Source organism: Rhamphochromis sp. 'chilingali' (genome assembly GCF_963969265.1).
Source record: "Rhamphochromis sp. 'chilingali' genome assembly, chromosome: 6".
Taxonomy (NCBI): domain Eukaryota; kingdom Metazoa; phylum Chordata; class Actinopteri; order Cichliformes; family Cichlidae; genus Rhamphochromis; species Rhamphochromis sp. 'chilingali'.
The window spans coordinates 7,680,926-7,694,017 of record NC_137933.1 but is presented as its reverse complement, the minus strand read 5'-3'; positions in this window follow the sequence as shown (position 1 = coordinate 7,694,017).

The following is a 13,092-nucleotide window of genomic DNA, read 5'->3' as shown; positions in this document are numbered from 1 at the left end:
TGGAAATCCTAGCTCAAACAGCTGCAAAACCTGTTTTCCCAGCACGGGGACCTTGAGTTCTATAAGATAAAGCCATAAACATGTGTATCCGAGTCTTCTATCAAAAGTTACAGCTATTTATATGAAGTTGTACAAAAACGCTTTATTTTGCCAAGACAATGCGTTTCTCACTGTTACATGCATTTGAATGGGGAATTCGACCGAAACAAAGTATAGGTTTTCATTATGTGTATAACTTGGAAATCTTAGCTCAAACAGCTGCAAAACCTGTTTTCCCAGCACGGGGACCTTGAGTTCTATAAGATAAAGCCATAAACATGTTTGTCTGAATCTTCTATCAAAAGTTACAGCTATTTATATGAAGTTGTACAAAAACGCTTTATTTTGCCAAGACAGTGCGTTTCTCACTGTTACATGCATTTGAATGGGGAACTCGACCGAAACAAAGTATAGGTTTTCATTATGTGTATAACTTGGAAATCTTAGCTCAAACAGCTGCAAAACCTGTTTTCCCAGCACGGGGACCTTGAGTTCTATAAGATAAAGCCATAAACATGTGTATCCGAGTCTTCTATCAAAAGTTACAGCTATTTATATGAAGTTGTACAAAAACGCTTTATTTTGCCAAGGCAGTGCGTTTCTCACTGTTACATGCATTTGAATGGGGAACTCGACCGAAACAAAGTATAGGTTTTCATTATGTGTATAACTTGGAAATCTTAGCTCAAACAGCTGCAAATCCTGTTTTCCCAGCACGGGGACCTTGAGTTCTATAAGATAAAGCCATAAACATGTTTGTCTGAATCTTCTATCAAAAGTTACAGCTATTTATATGAAGTTGTACAAAAACGCTTTATTTTGCCAAGACAGTGCGTTTCTCACTGTTACATGCATTTGAATGGGGAACTCGACCGAAACAAAGTATAGGTTTTCATTATGTGTATAACTTGGAAATCTTAGCTCAAACAGCTGCAAAACCTGTTTTCCCAGCACGGGGACCTTGAGTTCTATAAGATAAAGCCATAAACATGTGTATCCGAGTCTTCTATCAAAAGTTACAGCTATTTATATGAAGTTGTACAAAAACGCTTTATTTTGCCAAGACAATGCGTTTCTCACTGTTACATGCATTTGAATGGGGAACTCGACCGAAACAAAGTATAGGTTTTCATTATGTGTATAACTTGGAAATCTTAGCTCAAACAGCTGCAAATCCTGTTTTCCCAGCACGGGGACCTTGAGTTCTATAAGATAAAGCCATAAACATGTTTGTCTGAATCTTCTATCAAAAGTTACAGCTATTTATATGAAGTTGTACAAAAACGCTTTATTTTGCCAAGACAGTGCGTTTCTCACTGTTACATGCATTTGAATGGGGAACTCGACCGAAACAAAGTATAGGTTTTCATTATGTGTATAACTTGGAAATCTTAGCTCAAACAGCTGCAAAACCTGTTTTCCCAGCACGGGGACCTTGAGTTCTATAAGATAAAGCCATAAACATGTGTATCCGAGTCTTCTATCAAAAGTTACAGCTATTTATATGAAGTTGTACAAAAACGCTTTATTTTGCCAAGACAATGCGTTTCTCACTGTTACATGCATTTGAATGGGGAACTCGACCGAAACAAAGTATAGGTTTTCATTATGTGTATAACTTGGAAATCTTAGCTCAAACAGCTGCAAAACCTGTTTTCCCAGCACGGGGACCTTGAGTTCTATAAGATAAAGCCATAAACATGTTTGTCTGAGTCTTCTATCAAAAGTTACAGCTATTTATATGAAGTTGTACAAAAACGCTTTATTTCGCCAAGGCAGTGCGTTTCTCACTGTTGCATACATTTGAATGGGGAACTCGCCCGAAACAAAGTATAGGTTTTCATTATGTGTATAACTTGGAAATCCTAGCTCAAACAGCTGCAAAACCTGTTTTCCCAGCACGGGGACCTTGAGTTCTATAAGATAAAGCCATAAACATGTTTGTCTGAGTCTTCTACCAAAAGTTACAGCTATTTATATGAAGTTGTACAAAAACGCTTTATTTTGCCAAGACAATGCGTTTCTCACTGTTACATGCATTTGAATGGGGAATTCGACCGAAAGAAAGTATAGGTTTTCATTATGTGTATAACTTGGAAATCCTAGCTCAAACAGCTGCAAAACCTGTTTTCCCAGCACGGGGACCTTGAGTTCTATAAGATAAAGCCATAAACATGTTTGTCTGAGTCTTCTACCAAAAGTTACAGCTATTTATATGAAGTTGTACAAAAACGCTTTATTTCGCCAAGACAGTGCGTTTCTCACTGTTACATGCATTTGAATGGGGAACTCGACCGAAACAAAGTATAAGTTTTCATTATGTGAATAACTTGGAAATCCTAGCTCAAACAGCTGCAAAACCTGTTTTCCCAGCACGGGGACCTTGAGTTCTATAAGATAAAGCCATAAACATGTTTGTCTGAGTCTTCTACCAAAAGTTACAGCTATTTATATGAAGTTGTACAAAAACGCTTTATTTCGCCAAGACAGTGCGTTTCTCACTGTTACATGCATTTGAATGGGGAACTCGACCGAAACAAAGTATAAGTTTTCATTATGTGAATAACTTGGAAATCCTAGCTCAAACAGCTGCCAAACCTGTTTTCCCAGCACGGGGACCTTGAGTTCTATAAGATAAAGCCATAAACATGTTTGTCTGAGTCTTCTATCAAAAGTTACAGCTATTTATATGAAGTTGTACAAAAACGCTTTATTTTGCCAAGACAATGCGTTTCTCACTGTTACATGCATTTGAATGGGGAACTCGACCGAAACAAAGTATAGGTTTTCATTATGTGTATAACTTGGAAATCTTAGCTCAAACAGCTGCAAATCCTGTTTTCCCAGCACGGGGACCTTGAGTTCTATAAGATAAAGCCATAAACATGTGTATCCGAGTCTTCTATCAAAAGTTACAGCTATTTATATGAAGTTGTACAAAAACGCTTTATTTTGCCAAGACAATGCGTTTCTCACTGTTACATGCATTTGAATGGGGAACTCGACCGAAACAAAGTATAGGTTTTCATTATGTGTATAACTTGGAAATCTTAGCTCAAACAGCTGCAAAACCTGTTTTCCCAGCACGGGGACCTTGAGTTCTATAAGATAAAGCCATAAACATGTTTGTCTGAGTCTTCTATCAAAAGTTACAGCTATTTATATGAAGTTGTACAAAAACGCTTTTTTTTGCCAAGGCAGTGCGTTTCTCACTGTTGCATACATTTGAATGGGGAACTCGCCCGAAACAAAGTATAGGTTTTCATTATGTGTATAACTTGGAAATCCTAGCTCAAACAGCTGCAAAACCTGTTTTCCCAGCACGGGGACCTTGAGTTCTATAAGATAAAGCCATAAACATGTGTATCCGAGTCTTCTATCAAAAGTTACAGCTATTTATATGAAGTTGTACAAAAACGCTTTATTTTGCCAAGACAATGCGTTTCTCACTGTTACATGCATTTGAATGGGGAATTCGACCGAAACAAAGTATAGGTTTTCATTATGTGTATAACTTGGAAATCCTAGCTCAAACAGCTGCAAAACCTGTTTTCCCAGCACGGGGACCTTGAGTTCTATAAGATAAAGCCATAAACATGTGTATCCGAGTCTTCTATCAAAAGTTACAGCTATTTATATGAAGTTGTACAAAAACGCTTTATTTTGCCAAGGCAGTGCGTTTCTCACTGTTACATGCATTTGAATGGGGAACTCGACCGAAACAAAGTATAGGTTTTCATTATGTGTATAACTTGGAAATCTTAGCTCAAACAGCTGCAAATCCTGTTTTCCCAGCACGGGGACCTTGAGTTCTATAAGATAAAGCCATAAACATGTTTGTCTGAATCTTCTATCAAAAGTTACAGCTATTTATATGAAGTTGTACAAAAACGCTTTATTTTGCCAAGACAGTGCGTTTCTCACTGTTACATGCATTTGAATGGGGAACTCGACCGAAACAAAGTATAGGTTTTCATTATGTGTATAACTTGGAAATCTTAGCTCAAACAGCTGCAAAACCTGTTTTCCCAGCACGGGGACCTTGAGTTCTATAAGATAAAGCCATAAACATGTGTATCCGAGTCTTCTATCAAAAGTTACAGCTATTTATATGAAGTTGTACAAAAACGCTTTATTTTGCCAAGACAATGCGTTTCTCACTGTTACATGCATTTGAATGGGGAACTCGACCGAAACAAAGTATAGGTTTTCATTATGTGTATAACTTGGAAATCTTAGCTCAAACAGCTGCAAATCCTGTTTTCCCAGCACGGGGACCTTGAGTTCTATAAGATAAAGCCATAAACATGTTTGTCTGAATCTTCTATCAAAAGTTACAGCTATTTATATGAAGTTGTACAAAAACGCTTTATTTTGCCAAGACAGTGCGTTTCTCACTGTTACATGCATTTGAATGGGGAACTCGACCGAAACAAAGTATAGGTTTTCATTATGTGTATAACTTGGAAATCTTAGCTCAAACAGCTGCAAAACCTGTTTTCCCAGCACGGGGACCTTGAGTTCTATAAGATAAAGCCATAAACATGTGTATCCGAGTCTTCTATCAAAAGTTACAGCTATTTATATGAAGTTGTACAAAAACGCTTTATTTTGCCAAGACAATGCGTTTCTCACTGTTACATGCATTTGAATGGGGAACTCGACCGAAACAAAGTATAGGTTTTCATTATGTGTATAACTTGGAAATCTTAGCTCAAACAGCTGCAAAACCTGTTTTCCCAGCACGGGGACCTTGAGTTCTATAAGATAAAGCCATAAACATGTTTGTCTGAGTCTTCTATCAAAAGTTACAGCTATTTATATGAAGTTGTACAAAAACGCTTTATTTCGCCAAGGCAGTGCGTTTCTCACTGTTGCATACATTTGAATGGGGAACTCGCCCGAAACAAAGTATAGGTTTTCATTATGTGTATAACTTGGAAATCCTAGCTCAAACAGCTGCAAAACCTGTTTTCCCAGCACGGGGACCTTGAGTTCTATAAGATAAAGCCATAAACATGTTTGTCTGAGTCTTCTACCAAAAGTTACAGCTATTTATATGAAGTTGTACAAAAACGCTTTATTTTGCCAAGACAATGCGTTTCTCACTGTTACATGCATTTGAATGGGGAATTCGACCGAAAGAAAGTATAGGTTTTCATTATGTGTATAACTTGGAAATCCTAGCTCAAACAGCTGCAAAACCTGTTTTCCCAGCACGGGGACCTTGAGTTCTATAAGATAAAGCCATAAACATGTTTGTCTGAGTCTTCTACCAAAAGTTACAGCTATTTATATGAAGTTGTACAAAAACGCTTTATTTCGCCAAGACAGTGCGTTTCTCACTGTTACATGCATTTGAATGGGGAACTCGACCGAAACAAAGTATAAGTTTTCATTATGTGAATAACTTGGAAATCCTAGCTCAAACAGCTGCAAAACCTGTTTTCCCAGCACGGGGACCTTGAGTTCTATAAGATAAAGCCATAAACATGTTTGTCTGAGTCTTCTACCAAAAGTTACAGCTATTTATATGAAGTTGTACAAAAACGCTTTATTTCGCCAAGACAGTGCGTTTCTCACTGTTACATGCATTTGAATGGGGAACTCGACCGAAACAAAGTATAAGTTTTCATTATGTGAATAACTTGGAAATCCTAGCTCAAACAGCTGCCAAACCTGTTTTCCCAGCACGGGGACCTTGAGTTCTATAAGATAAAGCCATAAACATGTTTGTCTGAGTCTTCTATCAAAAGTTACAGCTATTTATATGAAGTTGTACAAAAACGCTTTATTTTGCCAAGACAATGCGTTTCTCACTGTTACATGCATTTGAATGGGGAACTCGACCGAAACAAAGTATAGGTTTTCATTATGTGTATAACTTGGAAATCTTAGCTCAAACAGCTGCAAATCCTGTTTTCCCAGCACGGGGACCTTGAGTTCTATAAGATAAAGCCATAAACATGTGTATCCGAGTCTTCTATCAAAAGTTACAGCTATTTATATGAAGTTGTACAAAAACGCTTTATTTTGCCAAGACAATGCGTTTCTCACTGTTACATGCATTTGAATGGGGAACTCGACCGAAACAAAGTATAGGTTTTCATTATGTGTATAACTTGGAAATCTTAGCTCAAACAGCTGCAAAACCTGTTTTCCCAGCACGGGGACCTTGAGTTCTATAAGATAAAGCCATAAACATGTTTGTCTGAGTCTTCTATCAAAAGTTACAGCTATTTATATGAAGTTGTACAAAAACGCTTTTTTTTGCCAAGGCAGTGCGTTTCTCACTGTTGCATACATTTGAATGGGGAACTCGCCCGAAACAAAGTATAGGTTTTCATTATGTGTATAACTTGGAAATCCTAGCTCAAACAGCTGCAAAACCTGTTTTCCCAGCACGGGGACCTTGAGTTCTATAAGATAAAGCCATAAACATGTGTATCCGAGTCTTCTATCAAAAGTTACAGCTATTTATATGAAGTTGTACAAAAACGCTTTATTTTGCCAAGACAATGCGTTTCTCACTGTTACATGCATTTGAATGGGGAATTCGACCGAAACAAAGTATAGGTTTTCATTATGTGTATAACTTGGAAATCCTAGCTCAAACAGCTGCAAAACCTGTTTTCCCAGCACGGGGACCTTGAGTTCTATAAGATAAAGCCATAAACATGTGTATCCGAGTCTTCTATCAAAAGTTACAGCTATTTATATGAAGTTGTACAAAAACGCTTTATTTTGCCAAGACAATGCGTTTCTCACTGTTACATGTATTTGAATGGGGAATTCGACCGAAACAAAGTATAGGTTTTCATTATGTGTATAACTTGGAAATCTTAGCTCAAACAGCTGCAAAACCTGTTTTCCCAGCACGGGGACCTTGAGTTCTATAAGATAAAGCCATAAACATGTTTGTCTGAATCTTCTATCAAAAGTTACAGCTATTTATATGAAGTTGTACAAAAACGCTTTATTTTGCCAAGACAGTGCGTTTCTCACTGTTACATGCATTTGAATGGGGAACTCGACCGAAACAAAGTATAGGTTTTCATTATGTGTATAACTTGGAAATCTTAGCTCAAACAGCTGCAAAACCTGTTTTCCCAGCACGGGGACCTTGAGTTCTATAAGATAAAGCCATAAACATGTTTGTCTGAGTCTTCTATCAAAAGTTACAGCTATTTATATGAAGTTGTACAAAAACGCTTTTTTTTGCCAAGGCAGTGCGTTTCTCACTGTTGCATACATTTGAATGGGGAACTCGCCCGAAACAAAGTATAGGTTTTCATTATGTGTATAACTTGGAAATCCTAGCTCAAACAGCTGCAAAACCTGTTTTCCCAGCACGGGGACCTTGAGTTCTATAAGATAAAGCCATAAACATGTGTATCCGAGTCTTCTATCAAAAGTTACAGCTATTTATATGAAGTTGTACAAAAACGCTTTATTTTGCCAAGACAATGCGTTTCTCACTGTTACATGCATTTGAATGGGGAATTCGACCGAAACAAAGTATAGGTTTTCATTATGTGTATAACTTGGAAATCTTAGCTCAAACAGCTGCAAAACCTGTTTTCCCAGCACGGGGACCTTGAGTTCTATAAGATAAAGCCATAAACATGTTTGTCTGAATCTTCTATCAAAAGTTACAGCTATTTATATGAAGTTGTACAAAAACGCTTTATTTTGCCAAGACAGTGCGTTTCTCACTGTTACATGCATTTGAATGGGGAACTCGACCGAAACAAAGTATAGGTTTTCATTATGTGTATAACTTGGAAATCTTAGCTCAAACAGCTGCAAAACCTGTTTTCCCAGCACGGGGACCTTGAGTTCTATAAGATAAAGCCATAAACATGTGTATCCGAGTCTTCTATCAAAAGTTACAGCTATTTATATGAAGTTGTACAAAAACGCTTTATTTCGCCAAGACAGTGCGTTTCTCACTGTTACATGCATTTGAATGGGGAACTCGACCGAAACAAAGTATAAGTTTTCATTATGTGAATAACTTGGAAATCCTAGCTCAAACAGCTGCCAAACCTGTTTTCCCAGCACGGGGACCTTGAGTTCTATAAGATAAAGCCATAAACATGTTTGTCTGAGTCTTCTATCAAAAGTTACAGCTATTTATATGAAGTTGTACAAAAACGCTTTCTTTCGCCAAGACAGTGCGTTTCTCACTGTTACATGCATTTGAATGGGGAACTCGACCGAAACAAAGTATAAGTTTTCATTATGTGTATAACTTGGAAATCCTAGCTCAAACAGCTGCAAAACCTGTTTTCCCAGCACGGGGACCTTGAGTTCTATAAGATAAAGCCATAAACATGTGTATCCGAGTCTTCTATCAAAAGTTACAGCTATTTATATGAAGTTGTACAAAAACGCTTTATTTTGCCAAGACAATGCGTTTCTCACTGTTACATGCATTTGAATGGGGAATTCGACCGAAACAAAGTATAGGTTTTCATTATGTGTATAACTTGGAAATCTTAGCTCAAACAGCTGCAAAACCTGTTTTCCCAGCACGGGGACCTTGAGTTCTATAAGATAAAGCCATAAACATGTTTGTCTGAATCTTCTATCAAAAGTTACAGCTATTTATATGAAGTTGTACAAAAACGCTTTATTTTGCCAAGACAGTGCGTTTCTCACTGTTACATGCATTTGAATGGGGAACTCGACCGAAACAAAGTATAGGTTTTCATTATGTGTATAACTTGGAAATCTTAGCTCAAACAGCTGCAAAACCTGTTTTCCCAGCACGGAGACCTTGAGTTCTATAAGATAAAGCCATAAACATGTGTATCCGAGTCTTCTATCAAAAGTTACAGCTATTTATATGAAGTTGTACAAAAACGCTTTATTTTGCCAAGACAATGCGTTTCTCACTGTTACATGCATTTGAATGGGGAATTCGACCGAAACAAAGTATAGGTTTTCATTATGTGTATAACTTGGAAATCTTAGCTCAAACAGCTGCAAAACCTGTTTTCCCAGCACGGGGACCTTGAGTTCTATAAGATAAAGCCATAAACATGTGTATCCGAGTCTTCTATCAAAAGTTACAGCTATTTATATGAAGTTGTACAAAAACGCTTTATTTTGCCAAGACAATGCGTTTCTCACTGTTACATGCATTTGAATGGGGAACTCGACCGAAACAAAGTATAGGTTTTCATTATGTGTATAACTTGGAAATCTTAGCTCAAACAGCTGCAAATCCTGTTTTCCCAGCACGGGGACCTTGAGTTCTATAAGATAAAGCCATAAACATGTGTATCCGAGTCTTCTATCAAAAGTTACAGCTATTTATATGAAGTTGTACAAAAACGCTTTATTTTGCCAAGACAATGCGTTTCTCACTGTTACATGCATTTGAATGGGGAACTCGACCGAAACAAAGTATAGGTTTTCATTATGTGTATAACTTGGAAATCTTAGCTCAAACAGCTGCAAAACCTGTTTTCCCAGCACGGGGACCTTGAGTTCTATAAGATAAAGCCATAAACATGTTTGTCTGAGTCTTCTATCAAAAGTTACAGCTATTTATATGAAGTTGTACAAAAACGCTTTATTTCGCCAAGGCAGTGCGTTTCTCACTGTTGCATACATTTGAATGGGGAACTCGCCCGAAACAAAGTATAGGTTTTCATTATGTGTATAACTTGGAAATCCTAGCTCAAACAGCTGCAAAACCTGTTTGCCCAGCACGGGGACCTTGAGTTCTATAAGATAAAGCCATAAACATGTTTGTCTGAGTCTTCTACCAAAAGTTACAGCTATTTATATGAAGTTGTACAAAAACGCTTTATTTCGCCAAGACAGTGCGTTTCTCACTGTTACATGCATTTGAATGGGGAACTCGACCGAAACAAAGTATAAGTTTTCATTATGTGAATAACTTGGAAATCCTAGCTCAAACAGCTGCCAAACCTGTTTTCCCAGCACGGGGACCTTGAGTTCTATAAGATAAAGCCATAAACATGTTTGTCTGAGTCTTCTATCAAAAGTTACAGCTATTTATATGAAGTTGTACAAAAACGCTTTCTTTCGCCAAGACAGTGCGTTTCTCACTGTTACATGCATTTGAATGGGGAACTCGACCGAAACAAAGTATAAGTTTTCATTATGTGTATAACTTGGAAATCCTAGCTCAAACAGCTGCAAAACCTGTTTTCCCAGCACGGGGACCTTGAGTTCTATAAGATAAAGCCATAAACATGTGTATCCGAGTCTTCTATCAAAAGTTACAGCTATTTATATGAAGTTGTACAAAAACGCTTTATTTTGCCAAGACAATGCGTTTCACACTGTTACATGCATTTGAATGGGGAATTCGACCGAAAGAAAGTATAGGTTTTCATTATGTGTATAACTTGGAAATCCTAGCTCAAACAGCTGCAAAACCTGTTTTCCCAGCACGGGGACCTTGAGTTCTATAAGATAAAGCCATAAACATGTTTGTCTGAGTCTTCTACCAAAAGTTACAGCTATTTATATGAAGTTGTACAAAAACGCTTTATTTCGCCAAGACAGTGCGTTTCTCACTGTTACATGCATTTGAATGGGGAACTCGACCGAAACAAAGTATAAGTTTTCATTATGTGAATAACTTGGAAATCCTAGCTCAAACAGCTGCCAAACCTGTTTTCCCAGCACGGGGACCTTGAGTTCTATAAGATAAAGCCATAAACATGTTTGTCTGAGTCTTCTATCAAAAGTTACAGCTATTTATATGAAGTTGTACAAAAACGCTTTCTTTCGCCAAGACAGTGCGTTTCTCACTGTTACATGCATTTGAATGGGGAACTCGACCGAAACAAAGTATAAGTTTTCATTATGTGTATAACTTGGAAATCCTAGCTCAAACAGCTGCAAAACCTGTTTTCCCAGCACGGGGACCTTGAGTTCTATAAGATAAAGCCATAAACATGTGTATCCGAGTCTTCTATCAAAAGTTACAGCTATTTATATGAAGTTGTACAAAAACGCTTTATTTTGCCAAGACAATGCGTTTCTCACTGTTACATGCATTTGAATGGGGAATTCGACCGAAACAAAGTATAGGTTTTCATTATGTGTATAACTTGGAAATCTTAGCTCAAACAGCTGCAAAACCTGTTTTCCCAGCACGGGGACCTTGAGTTCTATAAGATAAAGCCATAAACATGTGTATCCGAGTCTTCTATCAAAAGTTACAGCTATTTATATGAAGTTGTACAAAAACGCTTTATTTTGCCAAGACAATGCGTTTCTCACTGTTACATGCATTTGAATGGGGAATTCGACCGAAACAAAGTATAGGTTTTCATTATGTGTATAACTTGGAAATCTTAGCTCAAACAGCTGCAAAACCTGTTTTCCCAGCACGGGGACCTTGAGTTCTATAAGATAAAGCCATAAACATGTGTATCCGAGTCTTCTATCAAAAGTTACAGCTATTTATATGAAGTTGTACAAAAACGCTTTATTTTGCCAAGACAATGCGTTTCTCACTGTTACATGCATTTGAATGGGGAACTCGACCGAAACAAAGTATAGGTTTTCATTATGTGTATAACTTGGAAATCTTAGCTCAAACAGCTGCAAATCCTGTTTTCCCAGCACGGGGACCTTGAGTTCTATAAGATAAAGCCATAAACATGTTTGTCTGAATCTTCTATCAAAAGTTACAGCTATTTATATGAAGTTGTACAAAAACGCTTTATTTTGCCAAGACAGTGCGTTTCTCACTGTTACATGCATTTGAATGGGGAACTCGACCGAAACAAAGTATAGGTTTTCATTATGTGTATAACTTGGAAATCTTAGCTCAAACAGCTGCAAAACCTGTTTTCCCAGCACGGGGACCTTGAGTTCTATAAGATAAAGCCATAAACATGTGTATCCGAGTCTTCTATCAAAAGTTACAGCTATTTATATGAAGTTGTACAAAAACGCTTTATTTTGCCAAGACAATGCGTTTCTCACTGTTACATGCATTTGAATGGGGAACTCGACCGAAACAAAGTATAGGTTTTCATTATGTGTATAACTTGGAAATCTTAGCTCAAACAGCTGCAAAACCTGTTTTCCCAGCACGGGGACCTTGAGTTCTATAAGATAAAGCCATAAACATGTTTGTCTGAGTCTTCTATCAAAAGTTACAGCTATTTATATGAAGTTGTACAAAAACGCTTTATTTCGCCAAGGCAGTGCGTTTCTCACTGTTGCATACATTTGAATGGGGAACTCGCCCGAAACAAAGTATAGGTTTTCATTATGTGTATAACTTGGAAATCCTAGCTCAAACAGCTGCAAAACCTGTTTTCCCAGCATGGGGACCTTGAGTTCTATAAGATAAAGCCATAAACATGTTTGTCTGAGTCTTCTACCAAAAGTTACAGCTATTTATATGAAGTTGTACAAAAACGCTTTATTTCGCCAAGACAGTGCGTTTCTCACTGTTACATGCATTTGAATGGGGAACTCGACCGAAACAAAGTATAAGTTTTCATTATGTGAATAACTTGGAAATCCTAGCTCAAACAGCTGCCAAACCTGTTTTCCCAGCACGGGGACCTTGAGTTCTATAAGATAAAGCCATAAACATGTTTGTCTGAGTCTTCTATCAAAAGTTACAGCTATTTATATGAAGTTGTACAAAAACGCTTTCTTTCGTGAAGACAGTGCGTTTCTCACTGTTACATGCATTTGAATGGGGAACTCGACCGAAACAAAGTATAAGTTTTCATTATGTGTATAACTTGGAAATCCTAGCTCAAACAGCTGCAAAACCTGTTTTCCCAGCACGGGGACCTTGAGTTCTATAAGATAAAGCCATAAATATGTGTATCCGAGTCTTCTATCAAAAGTTACAGCTATTTATATGAAGTTGTACAAAAACGCTTTATTTTGCCAAGACAATGCGTTTCACACTGTTACATGCATTTGAATGGGGAATTCGACCGAAAGAAAGTATAGGTTTTCATTATGTGTATAACTTGGAAATCCTAGCTCAAACAGCTGCAAAACCTGTTTTCCCAGCACGGGGACCTTGAG